The sequence below is a fragment of the Scyliorhinus torazame genome, chromosome 10, assembly GCF_047496885.1.
Source record: "Scyliorhinus torazame isolate Kashiwa2021f chromosome 10, sScyTor2.1, whole genome shotgun sequence".
In the NCBI taxonomy this organism is placed as follows: domain Eukaryota; kingdom Metazoa; phylum Chordata; class Chondrichthyes; order Carcharhiniformes; family Scyliorhinidae; genus Scyliorhinus; species Scyliorhinus torazame.
The window spans coordinates 47,652,690-47,672,372 of NC_092716.1; the positions used below are offsets into that span (position 1 = coordinate 47,652,690).

The 19,683-nt window shown below is 46.8% G+C and overlaps 1 long non-coding RNA gene across 1 annotated transcript in view; it reads right to left on the reverse strand.

The window, feature by feature from the left end:
* Window positions 1–19,683, reverse strand: part of LOC140384816 (uncharacterized) — a 1,322,501-nt gene that overhangs the window by 137,605 nt on the left and 1,165,213 nt on the right. Inside the window, exon 4 of the long non-coding RNA XR_011933146.1 lies at window positions 17,398–17,513. This is a non-coding gene — a long non-coding RNA (uncharacterized lncRNA). The remainder of the gene's footprint in view (window positions 1–17,397; window positions 17,514–19,683) is intronic.

The following is a 19,683-nucleotide window of genomic DNA, read 5'->3' on the forward strand; positions in this document are numbered from 1 at the left end:
CAGGATCAGGTAGTCATAGACATGGAAGAGTTGTACGCAACGATCTGTTCATTAACAACTGAGCAGAAGATAAACCATTAGAGAGAGGAGTAGCCCTGTAATTCAATAATGCTAAGAATATACCTGAGTCAGAGTCAAGTGCTTTCTTGAAAAGTTGTTTCACAATGTGAACACCTTTTTCAACCTTGCCATTAGATTGCAGATAAAGAGGACTAGACGTGATATGAGTGAAATTGTAGCGACGAGCAAATTCTGTCCAATCATTGCTGTCAAAGCAAGGTCCATTGTCTGTCATGACTCTGCAAGGTATCCCATGATGAGCAAATATTTTGTCAGTCGCTTTAGTCACGGATTTTGAAGTAGAATCAGACAATTTCATTACTTCTGGGCAGTTTGAGAAATAGTCGATGTTCAAGATATAATCACGACCATGAAAATGAAAAAGATCAATACCAACTTTCGACCATGGAGTCTTCTCGAGATCATGAGATGTGAGTTTTTCTGTACTCTGTCGATTGATTTCGCTGGCATGTCTCACATTTTAGTACAAAATTGACTATGTCATTATTTATTCCTGGCCAATATACTGTCTGTCTCGCTCGGCATTTGCACTTTTCAATTCCTAAATGACCTTCGTGAACCTTCTGGAGTACCATGTGCCTTAGTGTCGTAGGAATAACAAGACGATCGAGACGAAGTAGAAAACCATCTACAATAGTGAGTTCAGATTGAATGTTTCTGAATTTCGAACAGTGTCCTTTCGGCCAACCATTTTTCATATGGCTGATGACTTGTAACATTTCATCTTTTTGACTCTCCTCTCTGATGAGCTTGAGTTTTTCATCAGAAACAGGAAGAGTTTCAGCTAGAAGTTGCACTTGAGCTTCAATTAATTGAACGATTTCAGGTTGTTGTTTATCTGTGTCTGTCACACGAGACAATACTTCGGCAATTATAAGATCTTTACCTGGAGTGTATGCCAGTTGAAAGTCGTACCTTCTTAGTTTCAAGAGTATTCGCTGCAGTCTTAAGTCCATGTCATTCAAACCTTCCTGAATGATGTGAACTAATGGTCGGTGATCTGTTTTGACCATGAACATCGGAAGTCCATAGATGTAGTCAAATAATTTTTGTATTCCCGTAAGCAAGCCTAAACACACTTTCTCGATCTGAGCGTACCATTGCTCTGTGGTAGTCATAGATCTAGATGCATATGCAATTGGCATCTAAAAAGAATCATCATTCCTTTGAAGTAGGACTGCCTCAATTCCACTTTGACTTGCATCTGTGGAAATCTTTGTTTCCCACCCAGGGTCAAAGAAGGAAAGGACAGATGCGGTAGTCAATGCTGACTTGAGATCTAGCCATTCATTGTTGTGCTCTGCAGTCCCTGAAAATAATGTGTTCTTCTTAATGAGGTTATGCAAGGCTGTTGTTTGTGAAGCTAGGTTGGGGATAAATTTTCCTTGGACATTTACGACACCCAGCAATCTCAAAACTGCTTTTTGTCTTCTGGGACTGTCATCTTCTGAATGGCAGCAATTTTATCATTGTCTGGTTGCACACCATAATCTGAGATTTGATCACCCAGAAATTTTAACATTGAGGTACCAAAGTTGCACTTGGATCGATTTAGCTTCAATCATAATTTGTGTATTCTCTGCAACACTTGCAGGGGTCTTGCATTATGTTCTTCACGTGTAGATGACCATATTATAATGTCATCAACATACACCCGAACTCCATCTATGCCTTCTGTCATCTGTTCCATGGCACGATGAAATATCTCAGATGCTGAGATTATGCCAAATGGCATTCTTTTAAAACAGTAACGACCAAACAGTGTGTCGAATGTACACAATTGTTTGCTTGTGTCATCCATTTGCATTTTGCCAAAAACCTCTGGCAGCATCTAGTTTAGAGAATATCTTGGCATTAGCCAGCTCACTCGTAATCTCTTCACATTTCGGTATTGGTTAGTGTTCACGTCTGATGTTCATATTCAGATCCTTCATATCAACACAAATCTTTAGGTCACCATTGGGTTTCTTAATGCACACCATCGAGCTGACCCAATCTGTCGGTTCTGTGATCTTGGAAATGATTCCAAGGTGCTGCATATGTTCCAGTTCTTGCTCGAGACAGTCAAGTACTGGAACAGGAACTCTTCTTAGAGGGTGTACCACTGGTTTAGCATTCGCTTTCAGTTGAATATTGAATTGAAAAGGAAGAGTACCCATACCTTCAAATACCTGAGGAAATTTAGTGAGGATGCTTTCAATATCATCCTATACAGGTGGAAGAGGTTTGTTGGTGCTGTAGATTCATTTCACAAGGTGTAACTCCTGACAGGCTTGTGCACCTAGTAGTGAAGATCTATTGGCTTCAACAATCTCGAACCGCAAGGATATCACAGTGTCATTGTTTGTCACTAAGAGATAGCATGTCCCTAAAGAAGTAATCGTGTTACCATTGTAGTCACATAACTGGCAGTCAGTTTTCTGAATCTTAGGACTATGACAAAATTGGGATAAATCATGAGTATTTATTAAATTCGCAGATGCTCCATTGTCCAACTTGAACACAGTCTCGGAACTATTGACTTGTAATGGAATGTTCTTTTCAGATTCCCTGTTAATCGATTGGGGCAACAAGTGGATAGCACTGTGGCTTCACAGAGCCATGGTCCCAGGTTCGATTCCCCGCTGGGTCACTGTCTGTGTGGAGTCTGCACGTTCTCCCCGTGTCTGCGTGGGTTTTCTCCAGGTGCTCCGGCTTCCTCCCCAGTCCAAAGACGTGCAGGTTAGGTGGACTGGCCATGATGAATTGCCCTCAGTGACCAAAAAGGTGAGGAAGGGTTTTGGGTTACGGGGATAGGGTGGAAATGAGGGTTTAAGTTGGTCGGTGCAAACTCGATGGGCCGAATGGCCTCCTTCTGCACTGCATGTTCTATGTTCTATAATTATATGGGACGCAGTATTTGTGGATTGGAAGTGTTCTTCACAGTTGTGTGGACCTTCTCAACAATTCCCACAAAGAAAGAATATTCAAGACGATAAGCATCCATATCATCATTAGGGTTAGGCATTTTGGAGATGTCTGCACTTGTATTAACACTCTGTACATTCATGTGTTTCTTCATTAAGTTTGAAGTTTTAAAGTGTGTCCCTTTTAGTGCAGTTCTGCATTGAACAGCAAAGTGATTTAGTTTGCAACATTTGGAGCAAGTTTTTCCATGTGCTGTACATTTTTTATGTGGGAGGGCGTGTCCGCAACATCCACACGTCATGACGTTGTTTTCGTCATGCGCAATTGGTTGCGTGTGTGCGCAGAAAGGTCTTCATCCAAATTGCGTAGTTTGTTGAAGCACACATGTGCAGATCGACTATGCGCACGCGCATTACGGCTGCCATCTGAAACGTGCATTTTTCTCAACTGTGCCACAGATCCAACGCAGTCGGCCCTGTGGTGCGTTTTTGTACCCTTTTCCTTAACCAGAATTTCAAAATACTGAGTTTTGGATGTTTCATTCGCTCGACACATTGCAATGGCATTTTCCAATTTTAATTCTTTCTGCCTTAATAAACGTTCTCTGAGTTTCTCATCTTTGATGCCAAAAATGATTTGATCTCAGATCATTGAGTCTAACAATATTGAGAAGTTACAGGTTTGTGACTTTAGTCTTAAATCTGTAATGAAGCAGTCTATGGATTCTCCATATTTTTGCACTCACGTTTTAAAGGTAAACCGTTCATACGTTTCATTAATTTGAGCTTTTTATGAAGATCACATTTTTCAATAACGATATCATATTTGTTTTATCATCTTCTGTGGAGAATTGGAAAGAGTTATGAAGTTCAATAGCCTGTGGTCCAGCTATTGTTAAAAATAAATATCACTAGCATTACCTAAATCTGAGGAGTGAGGTATAGTTGAAATTGCTGCTTAAATATTTTTCAATTTACATCAATTTTACCAGAAGTCCGGAACTGACGTAGAGTTTGCAGTTTCTCCATTAGGTCTGGATTTGTCTGTGTGTTGAAGTAACCGGTCTGGAAGCAGTCTTGCCATCGAAGTCTGAGCATGTGCTGGTTTTCTTTCTTCTTAGATTCTAACTATTTTCTAACTAAATTACTTCAGTAATTTCCTGATACCATGTATTGTTCCTTATATTGTTCTCCAAGATAGCCAAGATCGTAGTGTTGACAAAGAACATAAAGCTGTATGCTTAAATCAAAAACTAGTTTATTTTACACTACTGGTAGCATGTTATGAATTTCCACTACTTAAATTGGTTCGCACACTCTACTGAGTAACAGTTAACAAAATAATAGTATTGAATCTATGATACAGTAATTAATTATCTCTCTAATATGTAACCTATACTCTAACTCAACTTCACACTAACCTTCGACATCAGCTTCTCCAGCAGCTTCTCCCAGAATGCCTAGAGTTGCAACCTTTTATAAGACTACTCAGAGATGCCATATAGTGTTGATATACATGAGCATCATCTTGTTAACCCTTTACTCTCCTTCGATTATACGGATCATTACAGTACTTTGTCAATTATTCTTTTTGTCTTCTATGTACGTACTGTGTATGTTCCCTTGGCCGCAGAAAAATACTTTTCACTGTACTTCGGTACATGTGACAATGAATGAATGAATCAATCAATCAATCAGCCCCCCACCAAGTCCAACTTTAATTTACATAAAACATTCCTTAGAGCAGCCCCCCCACCAAGCCCAATTTAATTTCGATAAAACAGTCCTTAGGGTAGCCCCCCCGCCCAAGTCCAACTTTAACAGGGCTCGTTCCTTCTCCTGAAAATTATGGAACTTCACAGTGATTGCCCGTGATGGTTCGCTGGGACAGGGCTTCTGCCTGAGTGACCGGTGGGCTCAATCCAGCTCTGGAGGGGGCGTCAATCCACCCTCCTCCACCATCTTCCCAAACATTTTCAAGATATAGTCTGTCGGGTTTGGGCCTTCCATTCCCTCTGGCAATCCCATGATTCTTTGTATGGAGAGCGCCACCTCTGCACCCTTTATCACTATGCCATTTGCCTTTACTTTCTCATCAGTCTTCTGCAACACCGACCGAATGGGAGCTTGGGTCTCTTCTATTGACTTGTGGAGGTTCTTGGAGACAGCCCGCTCGCTGCTGCTTCTGAAATTCCATTGCCATGATGCCTGTAAGCATCTTGGCTGACAGTGGAGTGGCCAGAGATGTGGTAGTGCCCTCCGCTATTTTCCCAACCGAAGAGCCTCGTGAGGCTTCCACATCAGCTAAAGAATCTTGCTTTTCAGGCTTCCTTGTACTTGACTTTCTGGGCATTTCTCTTGTGTGGGAACCTTATTGAATTAGTGAAGTGTTAGCTAAAAAAAAAACTGGGCACAAAGGACTCAAAATTAAGTCCTCTAGTTATGTGCGACTACTCCCTACATGCCCCCACTGGCAATCCCCTGAATGGAGACAAATTAGACTGGAACTTGATGATGCTACACTGATGTTTATGGATAGCCTTTTGGGAGAAGTGACCCCATTCATTTGGGAAAGCCTAGATGGAAGGTTCAGGTGTCTTCCCAGGACCAGTGGTTCAGGATTCTTCCATTAGGCTTTCTGTCATAATTTCTTTGTAGAACGTAATAGTATTGTGATCTTAGTAAGGTAGTCGGTTTCGATTGAATGGGTGGGGGGGGGGGGGGGGGGGGTTAAAGGGTGGTGGCATCTGCTCGAGAACTACATTTACTGTGCCTGTGCCTTTGCTAGATATGAAATAAAAAAGATCCTAACATTTGAAGCTGTAGATCAGAGTAGAAACTACTAAGTCTTTTCAAGGAATCTCAGTCTTGAGAGGAGTGAAAGAAAATTGATATGTAAGGGACGGCTATGGACAAGATAATAGACAATTTAAAATTACCTTCTTGCCAGCTGCTGGTGCCATAGAAAGGGGGCATGGTTTCCTTATCTTTGATTCTGCTGCCCTTGACACAGGGGCTTGGGATTCCACTGCACAAGACAGTTATCGTCTGGCAAGAAAGGAGTGGCTGGATTTTACAGTAAGAAACTCGGAGCCACGTGGCAAGCTGACTCTAATTTGCACTCAACAGAAGTTAGAGAGGAAAAGCGGGGTTGAAATGTCAAACCACAAGAGTGAAACTAAATCTTAGTTACTACACAGTGCTGACTACATTGTAATTATTTTACCGGAGCAACAAAATGGCAGCATCCCTTAACCCTATGTATTAAGGGTCTGGCACCTACAGAGTTTATGTGGGACTGAGTACAGTACTGCCCACACAGTGAAATAAGAAGGCACATGATCCAGACACAGGGTCAGTGTGGTGCTCAGCAGATGTGTAAAGATCCAAGCATGGAGAAGGCACCTCGCCTTAGTTAACATACAGGAGACTACAAAGACTTCTTTAGGCATGCTGTTCTGTAACCAACATCTTCCAAAATGGCAGCAGCAGGGGATCAAAATTCCTCAGGTTCACTGAAATTATGAAACAAACTGAAATGTTGCTGGACTTAAGCCAGAATTTTGCATTGCTCGGACAGACGTCATCACACACTCGAGCAATATATTAGCTGACAAGCGCGCGCAAGAGTCTGAAGCCTGCAAACTGAAAGACAAGCAAGCAACTGAGCCCATTAAGGGGCCAATTGAATGCAGTTTTACATGAACTATCTTTTACGGTTGACGAGCAGGCTGATTGGCCAGGCAGTCTTTAGGATTTAACTGCACACTCGATCCAGGGTAGGATGAAATGTCAGGGCTGAAATAAAATTAAAGCAGCGTCTGGGGACTGAGATTTGTTATTGAATGTGCTGTCTGGACACTCTTAGTATAGATTTTCCATCGCAATTTATTTTTTACATGTCAGCACCTCCTGGAGACAACTCTGCAATGGCTGCAACCCTGAGGGGACACATTAAAAGCGCCAGGCTGCGCCCTCCCGTTTCTCGGTGCATACCTTCTTCCTGTCCTCCCCCACAATGGTGAGCCTTTCCCAGCACACATTTTACTGTGGTTGCCTGTGAATTGGACAGTCAATGTGAAATCGTCCTCCGGGGCTGACTTCAACCAGAAGCACGTTTTGCACCGGCTTCCGGACCAGTCAAGTGCTCCTGCCTGAAAAACTAAGGCCTCAGAAAAGCTTCAACAAAACTTTCTAAACTGAAAAATGCTCCCAAAAGAAGAAGAGGGCACAGAGGAAATATTGTCAGAAAATACTGCAGAGAAAAGGCTTGGAAGCTGACCGCAGATATTTCTGCAGCAGAAGGGTCCACTGAATCTGGCTTGGAGGTCCAGCTTCAAAGTGCAGAGTCAACAGAACCTGCAAGAAGCTAAATATTTTAAGTTCCAGGCTGCAGGAAGTCCTGAGAGGCCTTTAACTTGTGAGAAATGAACATTCTGTGTTGTTTTAGTGTTGTTTTTACATGTATATACTCTGGTTCACAGTTAAGATGTCAACAATGAAGCATGATGGGAAAATTAACATGTCAAGGTCTGAGTAAGCTATAGTGAGCAAATTATTATAACAATGTACCAGAATGACCTTCGGGAAAGAACGGAATGAACAATAACAGAGATTGCTAAGCAAGGGGGAGATAGCAGGTGCAAGCAAAGGGCCTCATTCTTATCTTTAACTGCCGGTCCAAGGATGTACCAGGAGCGGATAGAACTCACTATGCAAGGGAGAGACCAAATAAGGGATCACTGATAAGGGGACTGCCCTTTCTATAGTTTGTGGGATGTGTTTCTCAGGGATGGGTTCCCACGGATTGTATTTGCATGGATTGTATATAACAAAGTGATGCTGTGTGAATTCTTTGTGTCTCTGCTGTTGCTTACTGGAGGCACCCGCTCTTGCAAGAACGATTTGAAAATAAATGCTTCTTCAGAATTTGACTAAGTGTAAATCTTTTATTAAGTGAGCAGTGTTTCTCACAAACTGATTCAGTGTCATGAGTGCTGCTTGAAGGAAACCCGTCACTAAAAGGCATTCTTCAAGTCGCAGCCTCAACGCATGGCTTCTGAGCTCGCCAGAGACTGTCCAGTTTGGAAAACAGCAAGCGTAAGTTTGCATTTGACTGCCTCATTACTTGGCAAATGAAGCTGATGAAGCATTCAGGGGTGTAGTGTCTATGGACTGACATCATTGACCCTACACCCCTGTGTGCTTCATCCGATGCCAGTGCTTACGTAGTTACATTGTGTACCTTGTGTTGCTCTATTACGTGTTTTCTTTTATTTCCTTTTCTTTTCACGTACTTAATGATCTGTTGAGCTGCTCGTAGAAAAATACTTTTCACTGTACCTCGGTACATGTGACAATTAATAAATCCAATCCAATCCAAAACAAACCACTGAATAAAAGAAGTTGGTAAACAGCCAATTTAGGCAGCCATTGTAAAACAAAGATCCTTTTTTCTAGAATTGCACCAATGCCATTTTGCGGAGCCCGCCTGAACCAGCAAGCGCAGGAAATCCTTTTCTCCTTAAGTAAGCACCAATGCCATCTGGAAATGCAGGAGAATGTTTGTTTGCAATGTGGAGCAAAAAACTGCCTTCTAGCACAATTCACCAATTTCAAAACCCACAAATGGATGAACTCTCTTGCTTTAAAGCTTTTTTGCAGTTAAAAAGTTTGAAAAACAATGGCCCATCAGCACAAAGGATGACTGCTGAAGTCCAACAATCGTGCAAAGAAGAGCAGAGAAAATAAAACGGTTCCTGCACAGCCACTCTTATTAAAAGGGCAACAACATTGGGAACCGCGACTGCAGAAGATTATGAAATAACCATGTATCAAAATGCAACTTCCCAGATCAGTTTAGTCTCATCCCAGGCCAAACCTAACTAAAAAATTGGATGCCCTGGAGAACGGAATTTGCAAATATTTGGAGAACATCAGGGGCTGGATTCTCCATTTCAGCGACTAAGTGCTGATGCTAGCGGAGCATGTGTAATTCAGGGACCGGTGACGGACTAGCACTGGCGCCGGGTGAAGCCCCCAGCTCCCGTGCCGAAAATGGCTGGAGAATGGCCGGGTCCCTGGCTGCACATGCGCACGGCTAACGACCTGCAGCGGTCACGCCGTACAACATGATGCCGGCCGTGCGCGGACCCAACCTGCCATCCGCAACCCAACAGCCCGCCCTGGCCATACCCACTAGTCCCCCCAACATTCGCGGAAGCCCCCCCGGCCAGCGGCACGGATCCCGGCCAAGTGTGGCGGCGCTGGACACAGTCCTCAGCCGCCACGCTGGGTTCCTGCATGGCTGGGACCACACGTATCCCGCGCCATTGGGAACTCGGCCAATCGGGCGCGGAGCATCGCAGGAGGGCTTGCCGATGACCTGCCAATGCCATTGCAACAGCGCGCGACACAATGACGCCATTTCCGAGTGGCCAGAGCATGGCTGATTGCCGTCAAACCGGCTGATGAAACATCAATTACCACAAGACGAGAATGGTGGAACAATCGAGGCTTTTTTGAACACGATGTTGTGCCTCCTGTAGCAGAATCCAGAATGACTGCAGCACAGAAGAGCACACACATTTATACGCCACCTGCTGAATCCCACCCCAGGTCTCAGTAAGAAATCAGGAGAAGTCTAGATTAAACAAAACAGAAAATACTGGACAATGTCAGCAGGTCTGACAACATCTGTGCAGAGAGAAGGGAGCTAACATTTCGAGTCTGGATGACTCTTTGACAAAGCTTTGTTCACCCCACAAGAAACGTATTAGAGTAGCGGCAACCACCAATAAACTCAATAGCTGAACTGACCAAGTGCAGTTCCATCTGAAGGAATGGAAGAAAAGAATGAAAGCAAACAGATGCCAGCCCAACCTCCAAGACAACAGGAAGAAACAGCAGCAACCGAACCAATCACTTCCCCGATAGAATTGCAAATGAGATCAAAAGGCCTCCAGATGCCTGAAACTATAAATTCAAGGGGCGCGATTCTCCGATGCCACGCCGGTTGGGAGAATCGCCTGGCGCGCCATTTTTCCACGCGACGCCGGTCTGACGCCCTCCCGCGATTCACCCAAGCGGCGAGATCAGCCCCGTCGATTTCTGCGTGGCACAGGCCGGAGAATCGCCCGAGACACACAAAATGGCGATTCTCCGCTACCCACGCTATTCTCCGGCCCAAATGGGCCGAAGTCCCTATGGCGTGACCCTAGTTCACGCCGTCGCCGTTCACACCTGGTAAATAAAGTCGTCAGCCAGTCATGCTGGCTGACGCTGAGCAGTGAGGAGGTGAGAGGACTGTTCCGGAGCTCCTGCAGACCGGGTCGGCTTCCCCGAGAACACTGCGGCCAACAGGGGGATGGGAGCGGGTGGGAGGGGGGGTGAGGGAGGGAGTGGAGGTGGGAGGGGGGGAGGGAGAGTGTGGAGGTGGGAGGGGGGGGTGAGGGAGGGAGTGGAGGTGGGAAGGGAGTGGAGGTGGGAAGGGGTGAGGGAGGGAGTGGAGGTGGGAGGGGGGTGAGGCAGGGGTTGGAGCCACAGCTCTGCAGGTGGCCATCTGGCAGCGTAGACTCAGACAGCCCACAGTGGCTGCAGATGCAGCGGTTGCTGCTGCAGCAGAGGGGATGGCCGCGGAGTGGCCCGTTGTCGCCGCGCAGGCCGCAGGCGCTTAGGCCCGGAATGTCCAGGGGAATGCCAAGGGGAACATTGACTCCCCGACGGCGAGGAATGCACAGGAAGCGGGCACTGATATCGAAGTGCTTGCGAGGGGAGGAGGAGGAGGAGGAGCCATGATGGTGGTGCCAGGGCGCCACAGGCGTCCAGCAAGGCCTAGGGTGTACCGTGACAGAATGTCGTTCAAGGCTCTACCGGACATCGCATGCAGGAGGAGACTACGGTTCAGCAGGGAGACGGTCGCACATATATGCCACCTCGTGGCGCACCTCGCACCACTTGGAATGGGTGGAGGACACGCTATACCAGTCTCCGTCAAGGTGACGGTGGCCCTAAACTTTTACGCTACCGGTTCCTTCCAGGCGCCGAGCGGGGACCTTTCCGGGATCTCACAGGCATCGGTCCACAGGTGCATCAGTGCCGTGACTGACACCTTGTACGCCATCGCAGACAGGTACATTAAATTCCCCGAGGACCGAGCACAGCAGGAAGCACGGGCACGATGATTCGCCAAGGTGGCCGAGATACCGATGGTCCAGGGTGTCATCGATGGTGTGCACGTCCCCATGCGCCCACCTGCAGACAACAGGGAAGTGTTCATGAACAGGAAGGGTGCATACGCCATGAACATTCAGGTGGTGTGCGACCCCCACATGAAGACCATGCACGTGTGTGCAAAGTACCCCGGGTGTGTGCATGACGCCTACATTCTGGCACAGTCATTCATCCCCGCAATGTTCGATGGATGCCCACCCCAGCTGAGGGGCTGGCTGCTGGGCGACAGGGGCTATCCGTTGAGGTCATGGCTGATGATGCCAATATGGAGGCCTCAGACCAACGCGGAGAGCCTATACAACGAGGCCCATGCAACAACCACGGGGTGGTGAGCGGTGCTTCGGCCTGCTGAAGATGCGATTCAGATGCCTGGACCACTCCGGAGGGGCCCTGCAGTACCGGCCCAACAGGGTCGGTCGCATAATTGTGGTCTGCTGTGCGCTGCACAACATTGCCATGCAGAGGGGAGATGCACTGTTGGAGGAGTCGGAGGGAGGACCCGACGGCACCGGAGCTGACGCAAACGAAGGGGAGGAGGAAGAGGAGGAGGAGGAGGAGGAGGATGGCGTGCATCAGGGTGGGGGGAGGGGCATAGGACACAGACACTGCTCGGGTGCTGGTTACGTCCAGGAGGCTGCACGACGGCACCGTCGAGGACAGCGGGCACGCGACGCTTTGGTGGCTGCACGGTTGACGCACAGTGGCACCGTGGGGGAGGGATTTGCTGAACACTGCCACTTGCACTGCCAGTCCTGCACACGGGCACCACACTACACCCCCCCTTCCCCCCCTACAGCGTACACGGCACCAATTCCACATCACCTTACCACTGAATGCACCACGGGATTGCACAACATTGATGATCGTGTAAGCGGGTGTGATCAGTGCCATGCTGAATGATGACGGCCCGCTCTGCGATGAGCTGTGAGCTGAGATTCGCCAGCCAAGGTCTGACTCATGGCTATAGCTGAACCATCCACCCCGGCGGTCACAGCCTTCGTAACGGGCATTTCATCACGTGCCCCGTCGCACCACCGACACCTGGCGCTGAGAGTCCTGGAGGCCTGCAGTGGTATTGACCATGGTCCGAATGCTCGCAGAGACGGAGCCCAGGGAGTGCGACATTCCTACCATGGACTGTGCTATCTCAACCTGTGAGTGCGCTACTCCATCCATCACGTGCGCCAGGCGGTCTATGCTCTCTGTGCCATCGCCTGCTGGGACCAGGCCATGGCATGGTGAGACTTGGCCAGGGCCCAGAGAGTGGCAGCAATGTCCTATTGGCTCTGTGAGATGGCTGCCTGTGAGAGGGCAGCCCTCTCCTGGGCCATGGATGACGCGTGCACGTGAAGCCTAACGCCTTGCAGAACCTGATCAATGGCCAAAACCGTTTCACCCATTGCCTCCATCGCGGACGCCACCCGTGCGGTGTCGGCCTGGGTGGCTGCGATGAGCGACACCACTCCCTGCTCCTGGATGCGAATGGACTCCTCCAACTGCGTGTGCAGGTCCTGGAAGATGGCCCTCATAACGTTATTCAGTCCCTCGGTGTCCACATGCATCGGTTGTCCGGGTGGGTCAAGTACATCCAGGAACCCGGGAACCGTCTGGGCGGCAGCTGTTTGCTGGGCCTGGGCTGCCCTCCGACCATCCAACCCCTCGGCTGCTCCAAACTCCACCTGCTGTACCTGCTCGGCTGTGTGGTGCGCACCAGACCGTGACCCTCATCACTTATCTGTCCAACCGAGGTGAGTGTCTCTGCGATGGTGGACGGTGTGGGAGACAGCAGTGCCGCTAGCTCGAGGTCATCGTCCGTTAGGAAGTCTGGTGTGTACTGGTCCCCATCATGGCCCGGCGCAAGGTGCGTGCGGCTCATGTCATGTTGCCCTCCAGGTGAATCCGTGGACTGTATGGCCGTTCTCTGTGCGTCATCGTCACTGTCCGTCCTTGGCACTTACCCTGGCAGCCCGAGTGAGGTTGTGCAGCTTCTTCCGACACTGCTCCCCGGACCGGGGGGTGTGTCCCGCAGCACTCACAACGGTGCCAAGTTCACGCCAACCGCGCCTCACCGTGCTGGATGGCTGGCAATGCCCACGTGTTGGGCAGAGGGTGGCTCTTCGGCTTTCAACCTCATCGAGGAGGGTGTCCAGGTCCGTGTCCTGGAACCTCGGTGCGGCTCGTCGGGGCTCAGCCATCTCTCCTCCTTCTCCTCCTCCTGGGTCCTTCCATGCGCGGATTGCGCCATTTATGGCGCAGCGCCACGTCATTCGGGCGTCGCGCGCTTACGACGCTGGATGGTGGAAATGACGAATGGAATAATTAAAACTGCAGTTACAAAAGTGTGTCAACAAAATGAGCTGCTATGGCCAGATGCCATACCCAGAATGATGTATGCCCTGAGAAGTCAGAGAAATCATAATACGGGTTTAACCCCGTATGAGAAAATAATTGGAACGTCCCATGACAACTGGAACTAAACCCCCAATGGCTCCAGCGGCAGTAGCCATACTATGGGCAGATGAGGCATCACTAAGTATGCCCAGGACATGTGTGAAACCGCTGAAAAAAAACGCAAAAAAAACAAAAACATGAAAAGGTGCAAAAGGCTCAGATGCATCCAAAAGAGGGAAATACACACCCTTTAAACCTGGAGATCAAGGTATGTGAAAGCACTAAACAAAGATTCTTTTTCTCCTAGGTGGAATGGACCCTACCAAGTGCTGCTAACAACCCCAACAGCCATTAAAGTAAAAGAAAAGCCAGATGGGATCCACGCAACTCGTGTAAACTACATCATACGGAACTTTGAGAGTACTAGTGAGACGCTAAACTGAAGAGAATGACGGTGTTGATGTTTTTATATTATCATATTAATCCAACATCATATAGAGGGTAAACTGCATACTAACACCTTATATACATGTCTCACTCATACGCAGAGAGGGTAAATAAATTCAGTTCTTGGGTTTGTACACAAATTCCCAGATGCTTGGAGGAGGGCTTCCCTGTGCGACCTATCCCATTCGCCAGTAAAGAGATAGCAGAATGGGCTCCAAGACAAAATAGTACAGGACGTGGAGAAGATACACAGAATATGTTCGATTGGAGATTAGCTGGATACGATATGAATAGGTTTCAGGAATGGTGGGGGCCTAGGTTTAATGTAACAAGTCAAACACCCTGTTTGATCCTTCCCAATTTTACTGGAGTCCCAAATGGTAGCATATGCTTTCAGAAACATAAAACATATGGGACCTACCCAGTCGGCACAAATCAGTGCGACCAGACCTTGAATTGGCAATCCCCTATGTTCCACCTTACAGGTAAAGGACTATTCATCTTTGGTTGGTCAGTTGAAAATCAAACTAGTGGAGGCTCCTGGGAAGGGGATCCGATTAGACTAATGATGACTGATAGTAAAGGAAACCTGACCGCATATAACGGCACGTATTTTATCTGTGGCCATACCAAAAAATTGGGAAGGCTCCTGCTTTTTGGGATAGGTAGTCCCTTATGTGCATCACATTCAGCAATTACAGGACCTTTCCATCACAAAGGACGACACAAAGTGTTATGACATGGGCACAAATGCTGGGAATGATACCACCATTAGGAATAGCCACTAATGCATACGAACTACGCGAACTACGAGACATTCTTGAGCAGGTAGCTAATGACACTGCAGAAGCTGTTAACCAGATAGAAACTGAGATGGTTGCTATAAGAGCGGTTGCCCTGCAGAATAGGATGGCTCTTGATTTCTTGTTAGCTGAAAAGGGAGGTACTTGTGCCCTGATTGGAAGTGACTGTCGCACGTACATCCCTGATAACTCAGAAAAATTGATAATCTGGTGGATCACATTCGTAAAGAGGTGACAAGATTACATGAAAATGAGGGATGGGATTTTGGCTTTGGATGGTAGGATCGTCAGGACAGAGGATTGTGTTCTGCATTATAATCGCCACTGTAATCTTGATTGTCGAATGGTTACTGTTTTAATATTGCGCAAGATATTTTTATTGTACTAACATGGGAGAACAGCCCTAGCCACCTTGCCTCCTTGCTACCAGCTCATAACACGCAGGGAACTGTCATACGTCCATTCCCCTTACATTATAAACAACCTATGGAGGACACGATAATTTACTAAAAGGTGTTGATCAAAAGATCAACAAGGAGGGAATTGTGGAAGGGAAGTTAATGTGTTACCAATTTAGAAGCATGCTGGGAATATTAACTATATTTTACCACTGCTTTTGAGCGAAAATAAGGAGGTCAAGTAATGTAAACCAAATACTGCTCAGTATGTGGTACTGGTCTTATTATGATAATAAATTGTTCTTCCGAAGGACAACAAAATGCGTACTCGAATTGTTTTTAAACCAAGAAAAAAATATTCATATTTCCTCTTGCGTATGTTCCCAAGCTTTATCTCTTCAAAGTTGTTTATTTCAACTATAAATATAATGGTTTTTGACTGCATAACTAATGTGCAGTGCCTTGGCTTTGCAGCTGAAATACTCTCTCTCCACAAGTATATTTGTGTAAATAAATTTCCTTAAATCGAACCTCGAGGAATTTGTCTTTATTATGATTTTCACGACATGTGAACTAGCATAACTCCATATACATTGGATAAAGACTTGGGGGAGGTATAATATAAGGGTCTGGCACATGTAGGGTTAATGTGGGAGTGAGTACAGTACCACCCACATAGTGATTTAAGAAGGCACATGACCCAGACCCAGGGCTGTGTGGTGTTGAACAGCGATATGTTCCTTTTACTGTACATGTGTAAATAGTTCTAGCAGTTAATAAAGCCTCACAGTTAACCTACCATGACTCGATGGGCCGAATAGCCTCCTTCTACACTGTAAATTCTAAGAATGACGATTTCTTTAAAACATACCATTCTGCAACCAACAGCCTCCCAACAAGCCCCATGATCAAATCATAAGATTTCATCAGAAATTACACTGGCTTGGATTTTGCTCTCCCGGTTGTTTTAGGTGTGAAAGGCGACAGGTGCGCAAAATTTCACAAGAGTCCCAATTTGCGTTATACTTCGGCGGGAAATCCCTACATTACTGTCCATGCCCCCCACCAGTGACATAACACATTGAACATCGGGAACCCACAAAAATAAATTTAAATCTAATTATCAAGGGCTTGATTCGCTGTTCCTGAGGCTAAGTACCGACGCCAACGTAGGCTCCATGGTGTACCACCGCTACCAGTGAGGGGCTAGCCTGGCACTGCGTGAAACACCAATGGAACGCGCAGAAAACGGTTGGAGAATTGTCGGATCCCATGCTGCATATGCGCATGGCTGAGAAGCTGCAGCCGCGCGTAGGCCTACATTCCCTCACACATGCACCGATCGCGCAGGAAAAATGGCACCAGCCATGCTGGACCGCGTACCTGCCCATGCCGACCCACAGCCCACCTCCTGGCCAACCCCCATCACTCTCCCCAGCCCTGGTGGAAGCCCTCCGGCCAGCGGCACTGGTCTCAGCTGAGTGTGACGGTGCTGGACACCATCCACACGCCCACTCTCTCTCCCCGCGGCTGGTATACCAGGCTCCCGACCGCTGGGACCACACCAACGGGAACACGGCCCATCAGAGGCGGAGCATCGTGGGTGAGCCAGCTAAGCACACACCAACGGCGTTGCGACTGCGCGCGGTGCGCTTCTCAATAATTCTGATTTGGAGGGGAGGAGCATCGCAATATTTGATCAAACCGGCGTCTGCCCCGATTCCAGCGTCGGGAGCCATTCTCCGCCCAATCGTCATTCCCGATTTTGGCGTCGGGCTACGGAGTGTCCCGCCCCAGGCCTTTGTAGGGAAAATTCTGCCCTCTGTATCAAATAATTTGACAAGAAAAAACTGGCATCTATTTAACCTGATGAGAGAGTGAAATATCACAATTTCAGTATACGAACACTAAGAAAAACATTTAGAAAGGGGATACAGTTTTGAACGATGCAACTCTTCAAGTAAATGTGAACAAGTTTCAAAATCTGTTCCCAATACTTCATAACTGCTATGTGATAATGGTACACATACTTGGGACTTCGATGAATACATCACATATACACAACACAGATAATGTACATAATCATCATCACCAAATATTAAGCATTCGGATAACATGTAAGAAATTAGCACTTCTTACCTGTGTAATGAATGCATATGTTGCACCTGGAAATCAAGCAGCCAGTTGTCTCACACTCAAACTTAGTAAATCCTTCTGGATATTCAAGCAAAGTGGTTTGGATGACAATGAAAATGCTGAAAAAATAAAGAAAAGCTTTATGTTTAATAATACAGAATGCTAGTTATTTGCCAAATTTATATTTTCAGTTTTGAATGATTAAATAACCCATATTCAAAAACAAAGGGCGAGATTCTCCGACCCCCCGCCGGGTCAGAGAATCGCCGGGGGCTGGCGTGAATCCCGCCGCGCCGGTTAGCGGGCGCCCCCCTGCGATTCTCCGGCCCGGATGGGCCGAAGTCCCGCTGCTAGAATGCCTGTCCCGCCGGCGTAGATTAAACCACCTACCTTACCGGCGGGACAAGGCGGCGCGGGCGGGCTCCGGGGTCCTGGGGGGGGCGCGGGGCGATCTGGCCCCGGGTGGTGCCCCCAGGGTGGCCTGGCCCGTGATCGGGGCCCACCGATCCGCGGGCGGGCCTGTGCCGTGGGGGCACTCTTTCCCTTCCGCCTTCGCCACGGTCTCCACCATGGCGGAGGCGGAAAAGACTCCCTCCACTGCACATGCGCGGGACTGCCGTCAGCGGCCGCTAACGCTCCCGTGCATGCGCCGCCCGGAGAGGTCATTTCCGCGCCAGCTGGCGGGGCACCAAAGGCCTTTTCCGCCAGCTGGCGGGGCGGAAATTCATCCGGCGCGGGCCTAGCCCCTTAAGGTTGGGCTCAGCCCCCAAAGATGCGGAGCATTCCGCACCTTTAGGGAGGCGCGATGCCCGACTGATTTGCGCCGTTTTGGGCGATTTCCGGAGAATTTCGCCCAAAATGTCTATATTGTGCATGATAGGCAAGGGTCACATGAATCATTCATACTTATGAGTTTTAATACTCCACAGATTTAATTTAATCCAGAATTATTATTGCAATCTCCAGCACTCCAACATTAAACTGTGCAAATTATCTTCACTGAGAAATGCAGACAAATGCATAAATAATAAAAAATAAATGGAATATTCATAGCTGAATAATAGATTTAATTTGCAAACCTGAACAATTTGTTTGAATTTAACTGTTGATTTTCCAATTATTTTCTATGTTTGATTTAATGACATTAGGAAAGTTATGCAAACACTTCAATTTTTCCCATTAATTTTTCATATTCCAGCAGATACAGGAGTAATAAAAATTTTAAGATTACAGCCACAGTCGAATTCAGCAGTTATTAATAAAACAAGTTGAAGTGCTTAAACAAATATATATTTCAATCATTGGTTTTCAAAATTACACCGCATTCCTTGTTTCAATTTTCTGAAGAATGTTAGGGACAGGAGAGAGATGAAAGGGATGGTTTGCCTTTTATTTACATCTCTGGACTGACCGAAGACAGCATGTTTATACTTTAACCCGAGTGCTGTGACTGTCAGGAACCGACAAATGACAGATTTTCTTCATTTGTTCATTTCTTCATTCTTCAGTAACTTCATTTGAAGCCCACTTGTGACAATAAGCAATTTTCAATTCATTTCTCTTAGTTCTAAAAGAACGCTGAATGTTTATTGTTCAAAACCTAAATATGCACAACTACACCCACTCTCACACTCATACAGATATATCACACACACTCAGGAAAGAGTGTGATACCAAAGTAGCTATCATTTGGGTCTTAGGATTTCAAGAGATTTCTGTACAATTGCTCTTTCATGAAGGCTTGAAACGTTTTCAGACCTCTAATACTTTTTTTGTTCACTGAATAAATAAGCTCTGGTAGTTTTGGAAGGATGGATTCACTGTTGTTTTCTGCTCGCAGTAGCAGCTTTCTCTTATTCCAGTCCAGTAAACATGCAATGGCGAAGCCTTGGTGCTGTTCCTGCAGGTAGAGAGTTCAGGGGCAACTTGGGTCGTTACCTACATGTGGTTAAAATTTGTGTTTCTTAGGCGGAGTCTTTTCTCTTCACTGGCATAGATGTTTCTCTCTGTCTGCTCAGAACATGCATTATTAAATCCCCTGACCAGAAACCTGTCATGTGACCAGATCATCTTGTTCCATTAACCTTCATAAATAGCTACTGAGGTTAGAAAATGAAGTCCGGTTATCATTCAACCAGATGCAATCTTGATAACAGAGATTTTCACATCCATTTTCTGGATTTCAATTTTGGATTCGAAGAGTCTGCAACAGCATTGTGAAACCTGGCTTTTTAGTTACATCAAGAAGCGCAGCCATTACCAAAGGAATCCAATTTGCATGTTAATGAC